Consider the following 9,883-nt stretch of genomic DNA (forward strand, 5'->3'; position numbering starts at 1 on the left):
AAACGTATGTGTATAAATAAATACGTAAAAAAAAAGTTAAATCGTTAAATAAGTTTTTGCTCCAAGTATATTTAGACATCAAAACATAATGATATAAAGTGTGATAAATTTATATTCATTTTGAGAATTGCTAAAGATAACATTAAAAGTATTATTAAATTATTATAGTTTTTAAAGATTAACTTTAAGAGAGCATTACAGGACAGCAAAAGATCTCTAATATCTAAATACAATTTTATATAAGTATGTAATATTGGCTAATATAAATCCCATAAGTACTGATAAAATAAAATTCTGCAATATTGGTCAATATCCTGTATGGTAGGTAAATATATATATATATATTTTTTTTTACACACAAACACACATATACTGTGTTTTCATTCGTTCAAAAACTTGACTTCGTTCAAAAACATTAGAAAAATCTTACCAACCCCATATACTGTATATATCTGCTAACGGGACCATGCTAAACAGCTAAACCTTGCCTAGGGTGACCAGACGTCCCGAAAAATTCTGGACAGTCCCGAAATCTAAGCTGTTGTCCCGAATCCGGCCCTAATTGTCCCGAGAATTATACTAAAGCAAAATCTTGAGTAGATATTGTCTGATAAAACATTAAAAACTATCCGTGGAGGTTGAGTCGTCCTGCAGCCAGCCCCCGCCGGGTCCTCATTGGCTTTTTTGTTTCTTTTTTTGAAGTTCTACAAAGATACCGTAGGCGCGAATTTAGACATTGATAAGTGAGCGCAAGTTGCAGCAGCCGCGAGGACAGGACAGGTTTGAAATTCATTACCTTTTATTATAGGCTATGTAGTCTAATATCATATATATGATATGACATCCCTCCGTCGTCATCCGAACACCGTCCCGAATTTCAGCCAATCTCATCTGGTCACCCTAGCCTTGCCCCTTGATTTAACTTTGGAAAAGCTACAGGGTGCTTGCTTTCTAAATGGACTTTTCAGAAAAAAAAAAGAAAAAAAAGAAAAAAAAAAGGAAAATTGGATCAGTTCTATGTGGACTTGCTCATTATTGAGTCAGAGCTTCAGCTGTAAGTGCCAGCAGTTTCCAATATACACTTTATATGCTGTATGATAATGAGCTCCACGCTGCTTCTCCTTGTGTTTTTGCAATGCTGAGAAACTTAAGTCGCTGCTGAACGAAACGTCTGATCTACTGCCTCAGTCTGAAGTGAGTAGTTAAACAGGCCCTTCTCTGAAAATGTCTCTCATGTCTGACAGTTTTGCAGTTATTGTCAGTTTTCCCCTTTTCATATTTCTTTCTTGCACCAAGTCCGACTTCTCAGCTTTGAAGCTTAACTGCGTTACGCTAAATGGAAAAACCAATTGGCTTTGATGATTTTTGCTTTCCGGTTTCTGTTTCGAATAAACAACCAAAAAGACAACTGCATGTCAAAACTAACAACACGTTTTGTAAGCTCACGGAAATGAGGGCATTTTTGTCATCGTACACAAGTGGGTTTATCTAATCGATGGTATCATACATACGTATTGCTGAAGTGCTTTGTTGTAGTTAGTTATTTTTGTATGATTCTGATTGGCACTAGTATGTGTCTGAAAGTAATTGTGGATTATTAGCAAGATCTTATTGTGCCATAAGTATAGGTTCTTTGATCATGGATGTGCTAAAAGCACAATCTCCATGACTGCACAGACTACATCTGCCTCGGATTGGGGGAAGGGAACGGAAAGACACCTGGATCTGATGGTGGGGAGCATCATTCCCGCAAAGAAGCAGAGGCCAGTCACACACACACACACACACACACACACACACACACACACACACACACACACACACACACAGAGAGAGAGAGAGAGAGCTAGACAAGAACATTCAATGTTTATGAATCTTTTTTGTCTTATGCACATGTAAAGCCCCATTTTTAAGGCACAAGAAGCTCTTCATTGACAAAAAAAATTCAGTAATGTGTTCATACTAGGGATGGTCCGAATACCATTCTTTGAGCTTCGAAGCTTCGGTAGTAATCAACACCGAATATTCAAAACTTCAGAAGGAGGGGCTGAACATATTCTTCTCTCTAATAAAGGCAGGAATCTCTGCGTGTCTTTGCATTTTTATTATGCCGAGAACTGTTCATCCAATCGACTTCACACGTGGCGGGTGTGTTGCTGCAGACCCAAGTGCAGTGTCGCATTTGGTGCAATATGGTTAATAAACAATTAATAAACTGCAGAACAGTGCGAACCGGAAGCGGCGCGCCTCACCCCCAAAAATAATTTCTGGAAGTAATTATATTCAGGCTGTATTCTATGGAAGCCCTGAACCGCATGGTGAAGAAAAAAAAAAAGAAAACTTATCTTGTTATTTCGAGATATTAAGTCGTTATTTCGACATAATATCCGTTATTTCGACACAAGTCATTTCGACATAATATCTCGTTATTTCGACATAATATCTCGTTATTTCGACATAATATCTCGATATTTCGACATAATATCTCGTTATTTCGTCATAACTTGTTATTTCAACATAATAAGGGGACATTCTAATCTGCATTAAGCCACATTAAGCGTTCTTATAATGGTTTTCTATGGGAGGAAAATGCTTAACGTGTAATTAAACACGTTTGCATTCATAATCTGGGCTCATCTGATTTTTTGTACATTGTATAGCCTACTTTATTATGATTTTAGTATCATAATGATTAATAAATGCACGCACAATTATCCGTGAACTTAATAAATGTTGCAGATATGTTTTACTATGCACGAACAAATGCCTTTCAACTTATGTGTGCAAAATTCAGAATTAAATGAATGTGCAGCAATTTGTACAAATAGAGAGTCTGTAGGCCTACTATACGTGTTGTAGCCATTAAATAAGCGCATTTAGTTTATTTGTAGTCTGCACTAGTGATACAAAACACACAGGTCTGTTGAGAACAATACTTTTACTAAGGTAGCCTAACATTTTTCTGACAAACAAATCACTCCCAAATCAGAAATTAGCAGTAATTACTGACAGTAAAGGGTAGGCTATTTAAAAAAAAAAAAAAAAAAAAAAAAATGAAAATCGAATACCAACCCACTGAACGAATATTCGAATATTTGGGTTCAGTCCTAGTTCATATGGCACTATACTTGATATAATTTAATATAATCGACAATATTAATAAATAAGACCTTTTAAACAACAGCATCAAAAACATTGTGAGAGAAAAAACTCAAAGTAGCATAATAGCCTACGCACTTTGTTCAAAAGTTTGGGGTCTGTAAGATTTTTTCGAAAGTTTTTAAAAGAAGTCTGCAAAGCTGCATTTATTTGATAAAAAAAAAATGCAGTAAACACAGTAATACTGTTTTCTATTTTAATATGTTTTAAAATGTAATTTCTTTCTGTGATGTTAAAGCTGAATTTTACAGCATCATTACTCCAGTCTTCAGTGTCACATGATCCTTCAGAAATCATTCTAATATGCTGATTTGCTCATCAAGAAACATTTCTTATTTTTATCAATGTGGAAAACAGTCGAGCTGCATAATATTTTTGTGGAAATAGAAATGTATTCTGCCACAAATGCTATACAAACAAGTTTTAAAATACATTTGTACATTATTTTCTCTTTCCTCAAAAAAAGAACCATTCAGTTTTAAATAATTCAATTCATTGTTTGCCGCCGCTAGCGTAGCTAGCGAAAGCGGTCATATAGGGATTGTCAAAGTTTTTTTTTTGTTTTTTTTTTGTCATCTACTGAATTTTTCGTCAACGATACCAGGGACACCGAAACACCGGGGAACATGAAATTTGGTGGGCATGTAGCCCCACTAGACTTTTACGGAAAAATTTCGTTTGGTCCCCGGGGGCCACTCCCCCCCCGCGCTGGGCCCCCCCAAACCCAAAAAATGCAGTTTTTCCTAAATAACTACCTGAACCGTGGCACCGAGGATGAAGACATTTTTATGGTATGTTGGTCTTAAGGGCCCACATCAACCTAGCCCATAATCACTCATTTGTGATTTGCGCCCCTCCCATAAAAAATGAAAATGCAATATTATTCTGCTTTAATCGCCCCTATCTTCAGTTGAGATGTTCAGAACTGCACCATATTTCATGTGTATGATTAACTTGACATCCTCTGGGGGTATGCTAAGTTTAGTAGAATTTCATCCATGGGGGGGTATAAAATAAATTCATTTATGTGCACATTTAGTGACTGTACACTCATCGGCCTGTAGATGGTGGTGTTGAGCGAAGGGTTGCTGGTTTAGGATGATACTGTCACACACACACATGCAGGAATACAAACAAACGCAAGCATGCACACACACTGACATCCACACGCACAGACACACACCCATACACACACATACAAATCCACATGCACAGACACACACACAAACACACACGCGCACACACATGTACGCACGCATACATACACGCACAGACACACACACACACACACACACACACAGACACAGACACACACACACACAGACACACACATACACAAACACACACACATACACACACACACACACACACACACACACACACACACACACACACACACACACACACACACACACACACACAGACAGACATGCACATACTACTACTTTTTTTAGGTATATACATAAACACGCAATACAGCCAAATTGCTCCACGTCATTTATTTTTGTGGAAAGCCAGTGCAGGCCTGAGCGGCGGTCATATTTTGTACCGCCATGCGGTACATCTAGTTATCATTATTTCCCTGGTTGGGAATCACCGCTTTAAGAAAACCGCTTTTTTGGTCTCCTTATTATATCTACCCACCAGTGGAAACCACACACTCACACAATCAGCTCACATCGTCATGCCCTTCAACATCTGAACTCCTCTTAAACAATTTTGTCTGAGACCTGCATACCAAGTCACAACGCCATAGGCTAGATGTTTATCCAATCAGGGAGAGAAACAAGATTGCGGCAGATTTTTCACACTGCAGTCTTTCTGTTCCACCTGATTTGCACAGTTAACCCTCTTTTGAATGCTGCTCAATACATTCTCTCCCAGTGCATGCCACACCACACATCCCAAATGAATATCTGCCACAAAATTGAGCACAAAGAGAACAGTATTGTCAACTTCCCCAATTTTACTGTCGGTTTCCTATCTTCCTATAATCCACACAGCACTAGAACACAGAAACTGTATTCCAGCATTCACATCACTGAATTGATCGTTTTTTAAAATGTATGTGTATAAGCCAACCCTATTTCTGAAATTAAATATAGTTCTGTGGCCAATATATAATTGAAAGGTCTATTGTTGTTATCTATGAATGAAAAAAGTCTGTGTATTTTGACCATTATGAACGTAGAACTGCGATTAAGTATTGTATATAATAGTGTCAAGACTACACTAAAATCACACTTCTTAATTGGCACCCTTGTTGCTTTAAATTAATGCTTGTCGACTGATCATGACATTACGTGCATTCAAAACAATGCAGGAGCGCTGACAGTTGCTACACTGAATTGCTATCTAACACATATTTGAAATTGCTTATCTTTATAAGGACAATGCATATTTGCCATAAGACTAGCCTAATTAACCTGGGGCTACTGGAAAATGATATGGTGACAAAATCGATTATAAAAAATAAGATATTAAAATCCTGGCCAATACAATAACCCGATAATTATTTTCATGTTATGGTTGATGAGCAATAAATGCAAAGTTTTATTAAGTCTCTATTAAGAAATAAAATGTTTTAAATAATTTTAGGCATCAAAACATTACGATGTAAAATATGAAAACTGACATTCTGCATATTCATTTTGATATTTGCTAAAGAGCACATTTAGCAGTGTTAAAAAAAAAAAAAAAATTCCCAAGATTAACTTTAAGAGAGCATTGGATTATGGCAAAATAATCTCTAATATCTAAATACAAACAATATTACAATTGTCTGATATTTCTCTAATATCTACCTATAAAATAAGTTTAAAATTCTGAAATTCCATTATGTTAGTTGATAATTGATGTTGTAGCAATATATTGTACATTCAAAATACACCTATATATAAAACTTATGCTCAAACTAATTCTTATTGACCGATCGAGACACGAGTACACATCCAAAACAATGCATGACCGCTTACACTGAACTGCTATATAAAGCCACTAAATGCAATCAATAACAATCATCAAATAAATACAAGAGAAACAGAGACTGTTAAATAATAAATATGAGACCTTTTGTAGAATTATAGCCCACAAATAGAATAGTTTTGTCTTTTCTACAAGCCTAATAGGTTTTTGGATATTCCTGTTTTTAAAAGAACAAAAACAGAGAGGAATTTCCAAGGACAGCTCCAGCCAAGGGAAAGGCCAAAAAATAGGGATGTCTTCTCACCCTAGTGTCAAATGCATCATCAACGACAATGGGAATTCAATGTGTTTGTAAAGTAGGAGTTTTCTGACCAGACAGGCCTTTGGAGGAAACCGCAGTTAGATTTTCGATCTCGTCTCGGTCTTGAGACTACATAAAAGTGTTACAGTCACACTTCTTCTTTCTGCAGGGCTGGATATCTTCCAAAGTCATCACATATATCCCTGGGGGGAAAGGAAGTGGGGGTGGGGTGGAGGTAGTTGCGCTAAAGGGAACATGGAGACTGCTTGTAGCAATCAAGACCGCAAATTATGTAAGCAAAATTCGCACCAAACGCTCCTCCAATCCAGCAACCCCCTCGAAACAACCGAAACTGCAGCTTAGCTGTTTTCTCTGTCAGCCCGACCTTTTTAAAGAGACCACGTCTGTTTAGGAAAACAACCCAAGGAAGGTTTTATTTGACATTTTCAAAAAGCCACAGCTCAGATGCCCTTTGTGTGTACTCAGGATACTGTAATCACACAGCGTTTCAAGCGGAGCCGTATGTTTCCCCTTAGGAGTGAAAGGAAGGGTTGGTATTTAATAGGCTAGATTTTATCAACTGTTCTATTAGAGTTCCGTTTGTGATGATGCAGCTCGGTGATTGGCAGTTTCCCCACTGCAGCGGTCCATTTCGCTATGGCCCACGCTAACAATGACCCCTAAAGCGCCTCTACCAACATTCCACACAAATGAACAAGCAGGTCAGTGCAGTTATCCCGCACTTCTAAAATCGATGAATGTCTCTGTGTGTGTGGATAGCACAATCTCCATTCTGTTTTATATAACATCAAGCACATTTAAAGGGGAGGTTCACCCAACAGTCATAATTATGTCATTAATTTATTACCATCATGTCATTCCAAACCTGTATATCTTACTTTCTTCTGCAGAGAACAAAAAACCAATTCAGAAGAATGTTTTTGTCCATACAATGAAAGTCAATGGGGTCCAAAACAACACTGGACTTTTATTGTATGGTCTGAAAAAAAGCATTTTCAAAACATCTATTCTTTATTTTCCACAGAAGAAAAACAAAACAAAAAACATATAGGTAACTACATGGAGGTGAGTAAATAATGACCATTTTTTAATTGTCCCTTTAATCTGACCTTGCCGCCTTTTTCCATAGCATTCTTATTTTTATTTTTTTTAAACGACCCAACCAGAAAGAGCATTTAGGACATGCTTAACTCTGTTCAGGCTTATAGCCAGATTCTTGACATCACCAATAGCTAGCTTGGATATTTTATAGGAGGGTTTCAGATTAACATCTGTGCATCTACGAAATGAATGTTCCCCAAAGGCGAAATAAACCTGCTTTGCTTTAATTCATTTGATCTATACAGGATTCTCAAACGAAGGGATTTATGACGCAATAACGGCTTGCAGGTCTTGTCTTCTGACCCCCCTAGTTGGACACCTAAAAGCCTAGCATACATAAGTAGGCGAGGGGCGGGGAATAAGTGAGGCTCGACTGGCTCCTGATTCTATGTAAACCATGAACTGTAGAAAAACAGATCCCGCTTTCCGCTTCACGCATCACCGCCGCTGACAGCTTCACTCGCAGTGCGCTTGACTTCATCTCCCACAATGCCTCTGGGACAGAAAAGATGGATTAGTTGTCCCTGTCTGCCCAGTCTCTCTTCTTCAGACCAGAACCTTAAAGATTATGACAAAAATGTGGGAAAATATGGCAAAAAAGAAGCAACCATTCAATAATGGAGAAAACTGTAGAAAGGTGAGGGAGGATCTTGATTTCATACCATTTTAAAGGTGCTTTAGTTTGAGGGTAATGGCTCTTATTTCAGTGTGGGAGGCCATGGAGAGCATCCTTCAGTGCATGAGTGCTTTATCAATACTAATAGCCTAACCCATCCTCTGGTCACATAAGGAAAACTAACCTTTCTAAGGGCTAAATGCTGCCTGTCACTACATAAGAGATGTGGATATTCCCACTACAGAATCTGTTCTTTTCCCCCTTATTTTATTGTCGGGTGACTTGGGATTGATGTAACATGGGATGACTTGTAACATAACGAATTAAGTTACCATCAAATTAAGGAAGTTTTGTGGGCAAAAATGATCCATTGTCTGTTGTCAACAGCGTAGCAATGTATAAAGCAAAGTTCACACAGAAGTCACTTTCAGTCTATTTAGAAAAAAGCCACAGGAGTGAAATCAAATGATAGTAGAAGGTGAAAGTCTGTGTAAATAAACATTTTGATGAAAGAAAATGTATTTTCATGCTTATAAATGGATGTTAAAAGTCAGAACAATAGTCATTTGAATAATACAAGTCTTTTGTTTGATTTGATATAAAACATCCACATAAGCTTTTCATGTACATGCTAAAAATCCAAGTTGAATAGAAATCCTATCTTCTGTTACTTAGTTACATCCACCTGGTAAAAAAGATGAATTTCTCTCCTGAGATTGTCGTGTTCTATATTTATAGAAAAAAAGTATTTTTTTTATGAGAGACGTTGAAGCACAACTGCACAGACAGAGACAAGAGAGAGTGTCGGCGTCACTCACGCACTCAAATGTGCACTGTGACTAATGCTGGGTGGCAAATGAATAAACTAACACTTGTCAGTGACATTTACAAAATTCGTCATCACATGCATTAATGGTGAGAGGCGAAAGAGAGAGAAAACCTTTGTACAGTCTGTTCTGGAAGCAACGGGAATCACATCAATGAAGCTTGAGGTGTACACCTGCAACTTAAGCACTGCGTTTAATTCCCATGACCTCACATCCTGTTGATGTCACACTCACTGCTGCTATTTGTAAAAACATACAAAACACAAGTGTGATGAAGCTGCTATGCAAAATACCTTGTTTTAGACAAATTCTTAAGGGAAACACAATCCCTTGCAATGCTACATTAGATGCTAGTTACAAGGCAGTTGTACTATACATTTATACATTTCCATATATATATATGGGGCGGCAGTGGCTCAGTGGTTCAGTGGTTCATGTAGGTTGTCTACAAACCGGAAGGTTCGTGGTTCAATCCCCGGCGTCCATGAGCAAGACACCTAACCCCATCTGCTCCCGACGAGCTGGATGGCGCCTTGCATGGCTGACACCGCCGTCGGTGTATGAATGAGTGAGTGAATGGGTGAATGTGAGGCTATATGTAAAGTGATTTGGTGGCCATAGGTCTGTGAAAGTGCTATATAAATGCAGTCCATTTACCTATATATATATATATATATATATATATATACACACACACATACATACATACACGCATCTGCAGTACTCATGCCTCCTGCAGCAGGTCTATGGCATGTAATTCTTTCTTCTGGTGATTTTCAGAGTCAGTGGAAAGGTCTATTTGGGGTTGGGTTAGGGGTAACTATTCTCAGTAAAAAATGTAACCATACCATTCTCCACCCAGGGTTCGGCACACACTTGCACCGCGGTAATCTTAAATCTGACGCATCTATAATATGGTTTTTGGTTTGTTGA

The 9,883-nt window shown here is 37.8% G+C and overlaps 1 protein-coding gene across 8 annotated transcripts in view; it reads right to left on the reverse strand.

Annotated features, from left to right (window-relative positions):
* The window catches only part of gria4b (glutamate receptor, ionotropic, AMPA 4b), a 94,237-nt gene that overhangs the window by 41,247 nt on the left and 43,107 nt on the right, over nucleotides 1-9,883 (reverse strand). The window lies entirely within an intron of this gene.

This window comes from Leuciscus leuciscus, assembly GCF_965113295.1.
Source record: "Leuciscus leuciscus genome assembly, chromosome: 16".
In the NCBI taxonomy this organism is placed as follows: domain Eukaryota; kingdom Metazoa; phylum Chordata; class Actinopteri; order Cypriniformes; family Leuciscidae; genus Leuciscus; species Leuciscus leuciscus.